The 9,351-nt window shown below is 44.4% G+C and overlaps 1 long non-coding RNA gene across 1 annotated transcript; it reads left to right on the top strand.

Annotated features, from left to right (window-relative positions):
• The first annotated feature begins 6,473 nt into the window (after positions 1-6,473).
• LOC110598644 (uncharacterized) lies at positions 6,474-9,106 on the top strand. The gene is made up of 2 exons (XR_002484522.3): positions 6,474-7,005; positions 7,279-9,106. It is a non-coding gene; the product is annotated as an uncharacterized LOC110598644 (long non-coding RNA).
• The last annotated feature ends 245 nt before the right edge of the window (positions 9,107-9,351 follow it).

Below are 9,351 nucleotides of genomic sequence, written 5' to 3'. Positions count from 1 at the left end.
AATATAGGTTATTTTCAGACTGATCCAGGAAACCACTTGACAGGGGTACTCCTTTGTAGTTCTAGAAAGTTCCCTTCATCATTGCAAATAGAATTACTCAGTCTCTTGGTCAACATAGTAAAGGCTTTGTCAGGAGCCTGTGGTGCAATTAGGAAATGGTGGAACCTTCAGAAGGTGAGGCCTAGTGGAAGAAAGTTAGGTCACTGAGGATATGCCCTTGAAGGAGATATTGAGACCCCAGACTCTTCCTCTCTCTCCTTTGATTGCCAGCTGCCACAAGGTGAATAGACCTCCTCTGCTACATGTTTCTTCCATGATGCACTCTGCTGCCATAGGCCCAAAGCAGCAGGGCCAAGCGTTCATGATTTGAAACTGTGAGTGAAAATAAACCTTTCCTCCTTTTAAGTTGATTTCTCTCAAGTACTTGTTGTAGTTTCAGAAAGTTGACTAGCACACTTTGGTTCTGTTTTAAATTTCTCATTGCTGCTTTAACAAATCACTCCAAATCTAGTGGTGTAAGACAATACAAATTGATGATCATAGAGTCCTAGAGGCCAGAAATCTTACATGGGCTAAAATCAAGGTATCAATAGGGTTGGGTTCTTTTCTGGAGGCTTCAGGGGGAAATATGCCCCCTTGTCTTTTCCATCTTGTAGAAGCTGCCTGCATCTGTATTCTTTGTCTCATGGATGGACTCCTTCCATCTTCAAAGCAAATGATTGACCCCAAATGTCTACTTAACTGCTCTGAATCTGGCTCTCCTGTATCCCTCTTTATCATGTAAGGACCCCGTCATTACATTGGACCCACATGGTACTCCAAGGTAATCTTAATTTAAGTAAACTGATTAGCAACCTTAATTCTACTGCAACTATAATTCTATTTTGTCAGGTTGTAACATAATTACAGGTGCTGGGAATAGATGGTGGATATCTTTGGGGACCTATTGTTCTCCCTTCCACAAGGTCTAATGTAGTCATACCACTCACTAGAAATTATATACGATGTGAATGATTATTTATTACTATTTATTATGAAAATAAAACTATAGAGGAATGGAGTGGTTCAGAAAGCCCATATTGGCTGGTCAGTGCTTTCTGTCCCTATAGGCAAATTGACACAGAAAACCTATATTTTTAAATAAAGATATATGGCTTGGTGATTATGGAATCAAAGCATTAAATGAAGCTGAATGCCTTTAAATGTTGACAAAACAAATGGATGACAGAGAAACTGATGACTGTATCTATCTACATTATAGAGATTTAACTTTAAAGGCTACCATGCAATGAGTGAAATATCAGATGAGTGACCAGTATCTATTGGTATTAATGGAAATTGTGCATGAATAAAGTTTTTGAACTATGGAAATTTAATTTATCAAGAAATTATTGGCATTTTGTCATTGCTGATAATTTATGGAGAACTGCATTTTTTCTTATTGTTTTGCAGCAAACTCTGAATCAGTGAGACCACTTTTCTTTCATATCTCTGAAGAGGACCAGCAGGGCTTTGAGTCACCTGGGGGCAGTTAAAGGACCTATGGATTTAGCTTAACTGCATCTCTATTGCATGGTAAGCAGACAAATAGGAGTTGCCCAAGTGGGAACTTTGTGTTTGTATGTTTTGATAAGAAGGTGAATGAGGACAGGAGGTAGAGATAGACCATCCAAAACATTTAGATTCTGAGAAACTGAACTCCCAAGGGCCTGGTGAAGGATCCCTATCTCCACAATTGGCACACAGTGATGGAACTGTCCCATTAAAACAGATCTTAACAATGGGAATTTCTGTGGCGACTATGACTGAACAGAGATTAGAAACCTTTCTGCAGATGTTACATAAGCACGGGGGCCCTTGGGAAGCTCTGGGGAGTGGGTGGAGGCTCTCTAACCCAAGAGATAATTTCTGGCCACCTATTTATGTAAGGGTACCAAGTCACCTTACTTTGATTTAGAAAAAAAATTTAGAAAAATTAGTTAATGTGACTTTTAAATTTTTGTATCAGAGTCACATAATAAAATTCATACCAGCCCCCTCGGATTTTACTATGTTCCAGCCTTTCCTTAGGAAACAGGCCACATGGAAGGCTGGAAGGCTGCCATGCAATGAGTGAAATGTCAGGCATGAGACACCAACGTAAGGGTCAAAGCCAGCTGGGGAATGTGGAGAATGTAAGATGGTCCGTGGGTCCCAAGGGCAAAGGTGGGGAGAGAAAGGTGGAGCCTGTTCTCGGAGCTGTGGATGGCCGCTGTAGACCTTAGGGTAACTGAGGCAGGGGTGAGAGAAGAAATGGAAAATGGAGCTCAGATCATAGTAAGGAACACTTTAAATGCTAGACCAAGACACAGAATTTTGGACATATTCTTGTTTCTAAACATTGGCTAATCTGAGCTTAATGACTTTTTTTTTTTTTTTTTGTAGGAGGGTGTTCAAATCACACCCTACAAGCCACATGAGCAATTACAAACATTTATAAAACTTTTTCTCCTTTTTGTTTTTTCTTACATTGCTGGGATGGACCCAGGCACACACATGCTGGGTCAGTGCTCTACCACTGAGCTTCACTCCCATTGCAGGTTTTAGTTCTAATGGCAGATTACTGTTGAACTCATGTGGGATGTCAAAATCTTCTGTGGACTGCATATTTAATCATAAAACTCGACCTCAAAACAGGGGCAGCTTCTGGCTCTACTAGTCCAGCTAAAAAACATCTTCCAAGAGGAAGAGTGGAAACTAGAAACCATGTAATGAAGACAGAAGAAGAAGGACTGAAGGACAAAGTTTACCTGTTATCTGTCAGACCAAGAGCTCAAAGCCCTCATTATCTCCAGAACAGTTGATCCTGGAGATCAGTGTTGTCCTGAAGTTGTATAGAGGGTTACTCTTGGCTGGCTAAAAGCAAATAGTGTTTTGCCTTGGGTCTATAATCCTTTCATTTTATCTTTTTCCATCTCTTAGTGTTAAAGAGCCTCTCTCAGGGCATGGCATCTTTGAATATGCCTCTCAAGCCCCAAAATGCTTATTATTGGCAGAAGCACCTCTAATAGAAGGCAAAATAAGGAAGATTAGTAACATTCAAGAAAAGATCTGCCTGTCAGACACACACATGTAACCCAGTGACTTGGGAGGCTGAGGCAGGAGGATTACAATGTGATGTCAGCCTCAGCAGTTTAGTAAAACCCTGTCTCAATACTAAAAAAAATAAAAAGTGCTCAATGGTAGAGTGCCTCTAGGTTCATCATGAGTGTGTGTCTGTGTGTGTGTGTGTGTATGTGTGTGTAAGCATGCACATATTGTTTCACTTGGGCTTTTATTCCACACAAGTATTGCATCATGGTAATAGATTTGAATAAACTTGTGGGTTTGTTTGTTTTTTTGCCTTTTTAAAATTTTATCTATTTATTTATATATGGTGCTGAGAATTGAACTCAGTGCCTCACACATGCTGGGCAAGCACTCTACCACTGAGCTCCAGCTCCAGCCCATGTGTTTGTTTTTATTATGAGAAAGTAAACATAACATAAAACTTACTGGTTTTACTACTGATCAGTGTACAATTCAGGGGTCTTGAGTATGTTTATGATATTGCACAACCATCGCCATACCCTTTTCCAGAACTTTTTCATCATCCTAAACAGAAACTTGGTACCCATTAAAACGACTCATTATTCCCATCCTCATTACCCCACCATCCCCAGTAATCTTTGTTTTACTTTGTCTCTCTGACTTTTGTCTATTCTGGGTTCCTCATTTAAGTGGAAACACAAACATTTGTCCTTTTGCAGAAAAGGGATGTTAAAGGCAGGCAGCTAGGAGGCAAAGAAACAGACAAGCCAAACACAGCTTCCTTCCTCTGGTTCTTTTCCTCACTGATGCATGACATCTTGGCCTCCTTTCCATGTAGGACCATTGTGCCTTCTTCCCGGGACGTCTGTGTTTGAAGACACCATTAGGCTCCTTCTGGTAGCTTATTGTGCTGTTGGTTTCATCTCATTTCCTTCCTGTTTTCTACAGACTAATTTCCCCATTGCTGACTGTCAGCTGAGTTCAAACCCAGGGTCAAAGCTCTGCTCACAGCACAAATGGTTTCTTGTGAGGCCTGCCTGGATGCAGGGGGTGGGGGCAGCTGCCAGGCTTTCTGTCTTCTATGAGGTTGTCCTGGCCACAAGGGAACTTTGTGTGTCTCCAACTGTTGTTGGGCATGAGCCCAGCTAGGCTAGCTAACATGGTGAGTGGTCCCTGGCACTCTTAGGGCTTTCAAGTTCAAGGTCTTGGAGGGCACTATGACCTTGAAGTTGACCTTCCCCCATGAGAACTGCCCCTCTCCCCCAAATAACCCAACATTACCTGTGCTTTTCCTGGGTGGTGCTCAGTTTGTAATTTTCAGTGACTTTTTGAGAATAAACCAGTAAGTAGTCTTGGAAAGCCACCCCTCAGCTTTTGAGTATTTGGGAAATACTACTTGAGATCCCAGATGGGACAATATAAGCAGATTTCTAGTGAGTATTCCTAACTTTACAAATCTATTTTTGAACTTTCCATCTTAGTTCTAGAGATACTCTTTCAGAATTTGAACATCCTTTGTGACTAGATGGTGATTATATATTCTCAAATTTATTAGGATGACTACATATTAGCACACAGGCCAACCTTGTAGCAATTTTGGCAAAAGTGATTTCAAAGTGACACCGGAGGGGACTGACTCAATCCTATCATTTTGATCCAAAATTTCCTAGTCACCCTACAAGAATGCCTTTCTTCTTTTTTTAAAAAATAATAATAATAGCTGAACATGGTAGCACATGGCTCTGATCCTAGCACCTTGGGAGGCTGAAGCAGGAGGATCAAAAGTTTGAAGCCAGCCTCAGCAACTTTGAGAGGCCCTGAACAACATATTGAGACCCTGTTTCAAAATAAAAAATGAAAAAGGCTGGGGATGTGGCTTGGTGGTTAAGCACCTTTAGTATCAGTCTCTGGTTCCAAAATCATAATCATAATAATATAATTAATAATAATTATTATTAATAATAATACTTTAACACTAAGAACATCCCCATCCCTTTTAATGTTTTATTTTGAAACAAGGTCTCACTAAGTTGCTGAGGCTGGCCTCAAAAACTTGAGATCCTCCTGCCTTAGCTTCCCTAGTTGATGGGAAGCTATAAACATGTGTCACTGTTCTTGGCAATTGTTATTATTATTATTATTATCATCTGTGTGGGGCTAGAGATTGAGCCCAGGGCTTGCTAGGCTTGTTCTACTATTGAACTATATTCCCAAGCCCTAGAATGCTTTTCTTGACTAGGACTATGTCTATTCTACTACCTAGTACGGTCCCCCTGGGGACTAGGATTGAACTCAGGGCCTATGCATGCTTAGCAAGCACTCCATCATGAGGTATGCCCCCAGCCCCCAGCACATTTGGTTTTGTTTTGACAAGTAGACTCACTGGTTACCTTTGGCTACATCTGTTTTTATTTTGAGATCCTTTCTCCTTATTACTCTTTCCTTTTAAATATTCCTTAAACAAGCTCCTGCTTAGCCTCTTTATCTCATTGCTTCTCTGCTCTTGTGGTGGCGTGGGCTTTAGTGTCAGACATCTCTGCCTTCAAAGCCTGACTGTGCTACCTCCTAGCTGAGTGACCTTGGGCAGGTTACTTAGCCTCTAAGCCACAGATCCCTCATTTGTGAAATGGAAGCCATGGTTTGTTAGTGTCTGGAGTATTTACAGCGGTAGAGCACTTTCTCCTGCTTAAAAGCTCTTCTCAGGTGACAGTCAGGGGATATGCATTCCTGAGGGAGAATCCCCCAGGAATTGTTTCAGGTCTCGGCCTGTCTAAGCCCCCCAAAAACGGAAGGGGGAGGCCGTGATTGGCAGCTAGTATTCACCCGATTTTGTCATAGTGACTTCTAACTTCTGAGAAGACAGCGACTAGTAAGGCTCCTTAATCACTCCGTGCCAGGATGTGCCAGGGAGTGGTCAAGAGCAATGCTCAAAATACCAGGGTTTTGGTTTCATTATCTGGAAATGAGAAAGGGCAGAGATAAGGAACCAGGGAGAGTGTCACAGAGTTTGGTTTTACCAAGCAAGCAGAAGGGGCTCTTCTAAGAGAGCCAGGGCCATTAGGCTTGCAGGAGGCTCTGAGATCCTTTCCCTAGAGGAGTTAGGGGACTTGGACAGCGCGCTAAGCCTCCTGGAGGCGGAGGGACGCCTTGCGCCACTCCTACTGTCAGGCAGGGTTGTTTCTGTTTTCAAAAACTTTCAGTATGCGCTGGCAGCTTCTCTCAGTTCCATCAAGATCGCAGAGCTATCTAGGGCCCTACTGTGACGGTATTCCAAACTCTCGCTGCAAGAGGGCAAGGTGACGATTAGGTTGGATAGATGCTGACGACCAAGTTCTCGGTCGGGCTTCAGGCGGAGAAGCCAGATGAGGTCTGAATGCTGCAGCTCGATGTTCCGGGTGAGTCGTCGGTGTCCGGGGGCCCTTTGATTTCATTACAAACGACTCGTTCTTCATTTCAAACATTTGAACCGAATGCTAAATTCTGCGGTTTACAGCAGCTGGGGCTGGGAACTCATTTCTGCCGGCCCCCTATTTCGACCCCTGGAGGCGCAGCTGCGTCTGGTCCCGCAGGAGGGCAGAGCGTGATTTCCGGGGGGAGGACGGGAAGAGGGGCGCACAGGTGCTTCCTGCGGCCCCGCGGCGTGGCGCGTGGCTGGGGGCGCACGGCGCGGGGGTGGGGGCGCGGGGAGCCCACGTGCCCTCCGGCTTGGCCGCACCTCCCTGCGTGCAGCAGGCTCCGCGGCGGCTCTTCGCTTCCCTGGGATTGCTGCTGCGGCCCCGAAGGAGACACGAAGGTGGCGGGAGCGAGGCGGCGTCCCGGCGTCGCTCCGTCTCCCTGCCGCCCTGGGCGACGCTGTGACCGCTGAAGGATGTCAGGAGCCGAGCCAGCGAGGACCTGACGCGCAGCGCTGAGCTGGCGCAGCTTTCTGGGGCCGGGGTGAGGCGAGCCGAGCAGGGATGCTTGGCAGGAGGGGATGGAGAGGCCGCGGAGGAGGTGGGGTGGCGGGAGGGGCGCCCTCGAGCCTTGTGCGGAGCCGAGACCTGGGAATTCAGGGTGGGCCGGAGCAGCGGCGGGGGCCCTGGGAAGGGGAACCTCGCTGAGAGGCAGATTTTTGCGGCGATGACTTTGCGAAGCGAGGGCGACCCTGTGCGTGGCTTGGGTCGGGAGAGGGCAGCAGTAGGAGTCCAGCCTCAGGATTCCTTTTGGCAGGGAGCCTCAGTGAGTGCGAAGCCCGCGCCCAGCGTCGTGGATTCTCGGCTTCCCCAGGAGACAGCCGAAGGCCTGCGGACGACCCCCAACCCACTCTCAAACCCCTGGATAGGCGATGGCAGCAAGATATTCTGGACTTAACCCCGAGCTAGGTTGGAGTATGAAGATTGGCATATTGTTGGGTCAGACAGCCCCACGTGAAACCCACCTACTGAGATTGCAGCCCGGAAAGCGGAACTGCACTTTTTACCCCCACCCCTGGGAGGGGGTTCGCTGTGAATTCCATCAGCTTGTATGAAGTAGAGAACCTTCAGAGGCGGGGATATTTTGCCCTAAATTCGAATTAAGAGCTAAAGGAAAGAGTATACTCAGGCAGCTTGTACTGTGTTATTTACAATGGAATTTGGAAGGATGTCTGAATTGAGATGTAGTGGGAAGAGCCAAGGACTGAGAATTGGCCAATTTGGGTTCCTTATACCCAGTCCTAAAGCCTGATAGCCTTGAGGTCTTGAGCCGTCAAGAAATGTCCTAGAAATTTAGTTCCCTGTGTGAGGTGAGGGAGCATCCTCCTGCTCTGCCTTTCTGGGGAGTTGAAAGATAAATAGACTGGAGGGAGAGAGAGTATTTGAAAGTATGAAGTGTGGTCTCTACAAGTGAGGGCATCACCACATTCTGCCCACATCCCTCTCCTCCAGGCTTCCAACACAACCTTGTCTTGAGAAAAGTTAAAGGCAATGACTTCTTGGTAACCCTGGGGTTTTCATAATTACCTAAGTGTGAGAGAGCATGTTTCTCCATGGCTTCAAGTTCAAGTATGAAAATACTTCCACCTGAAACTGCTCATCACTGTGTGACATCAGAAGACAGGTTTTCCTCAACTTCCTTAGGAACTGTACCAAGTAGGTGAGATGTTAGGATCCTTGCTGAAAATTGAGGGTCACGGACCCTGATGTTTAAATATGATTAGATATAATCTTCATGTAACAATTAAACTCTGAACATGTTGGCTTTTTGAGCTCTTGTTTTCTGACACAGGGAAAATTATATCAGAGGCAAGGAGAAACATTCAAGGGTAAGCATTTTCATTAGTCTTTAGGAGAAGATAAGAGAAGAGCTAAGAATGAACACATTGCTTGCAGACACACCCTACAACCCCCTACACCCTACCCCACCCCAAAATTGGAAGATGCTCAGATAGTAGTCCTGACAAATTTGAATAGTTTCCTTTGTTACTAAATCTAGATTAATTTTTCTAAATGGAAAGAAGAAATTCTCATGGTTGGTTGTGTTATCATTAAAATTTAAGCTTTTCTTCCTAAGTATGTGTGTTCTGCCTTCCAGAGATAATAAATTTAAGCAATCCTAGTGCCTTTAAGTTTTATTGTGATTTTTCATGGTACCTAATCAGATCTTTGATTTTTCTATTGTAATTTAAAAGAGTTAAAAGATGACTCAGTCAAGAAGTTGAGAAATAAAACTAGGCCTCCTTAGTTGTGCTCTTAACACTAAACTTGTATGTAAGTCTTTATGCAACAATAATGCTGGTGATATTAAAGTTAACTTTTATAGAACATTGTGTACCAGACTGAGATATGCATGCTACAGTTCATTTGGTTCTCACAATAATTTTATAACACTTGAAGCACAGAGAGGTTAAGTGCTTAAGGTCACATAGCTAATGCATGATTTATCTAGATTGGCATAAAACTGTTTTTATTATTTTTTGTGTGTCTGGAGCTCAAACCCAGGGTCTTGTGCATGCCAGGCAAGCACCGTATCACTAAGATACCCCTAGCTCTTGGCCCTTGACATAAAATTATGAATTGGATTGGGATTGGTGTTTGTGTGTCTGTGGGCGCGCGCCCGTGTTGTAATTTCCATACTGGGTTTTATTCCACATGGAGAGGTGTATGTAGGATATGACCAGGGGCTCTGGAGCAAGGGCACCCTGAGCAGTCCATTGAGTGACCGTAATTGTCACCTTTTCTGGGTCTTCATTTTCCGATCTACAAAATAGTGGTAATAGTCTCATGATGAATGAATGTTTTATTTTTACTGAAATATGGAGTATGA

Source organism: Ictidomys tridecemlineatus, chromosome 6, assembly GCF_052094955.1.
Source record: "Ictidomys tridecemlineatus isolate mIctTri1 chromosome 6, mIctTri1.hap1, whole genome shotgun sequence".
Lineage (NCBI taxonomy): Eukaryota > Metazoa > Chordata > Mammalia > Rodentia > Sciuridae > Ictidomys > Ictidomys tridecemlineatus.
Note: the sequence above shows the minus strand (reverse complement) of the source record. Positions and strands in the feature narration are given on the sequence as shown.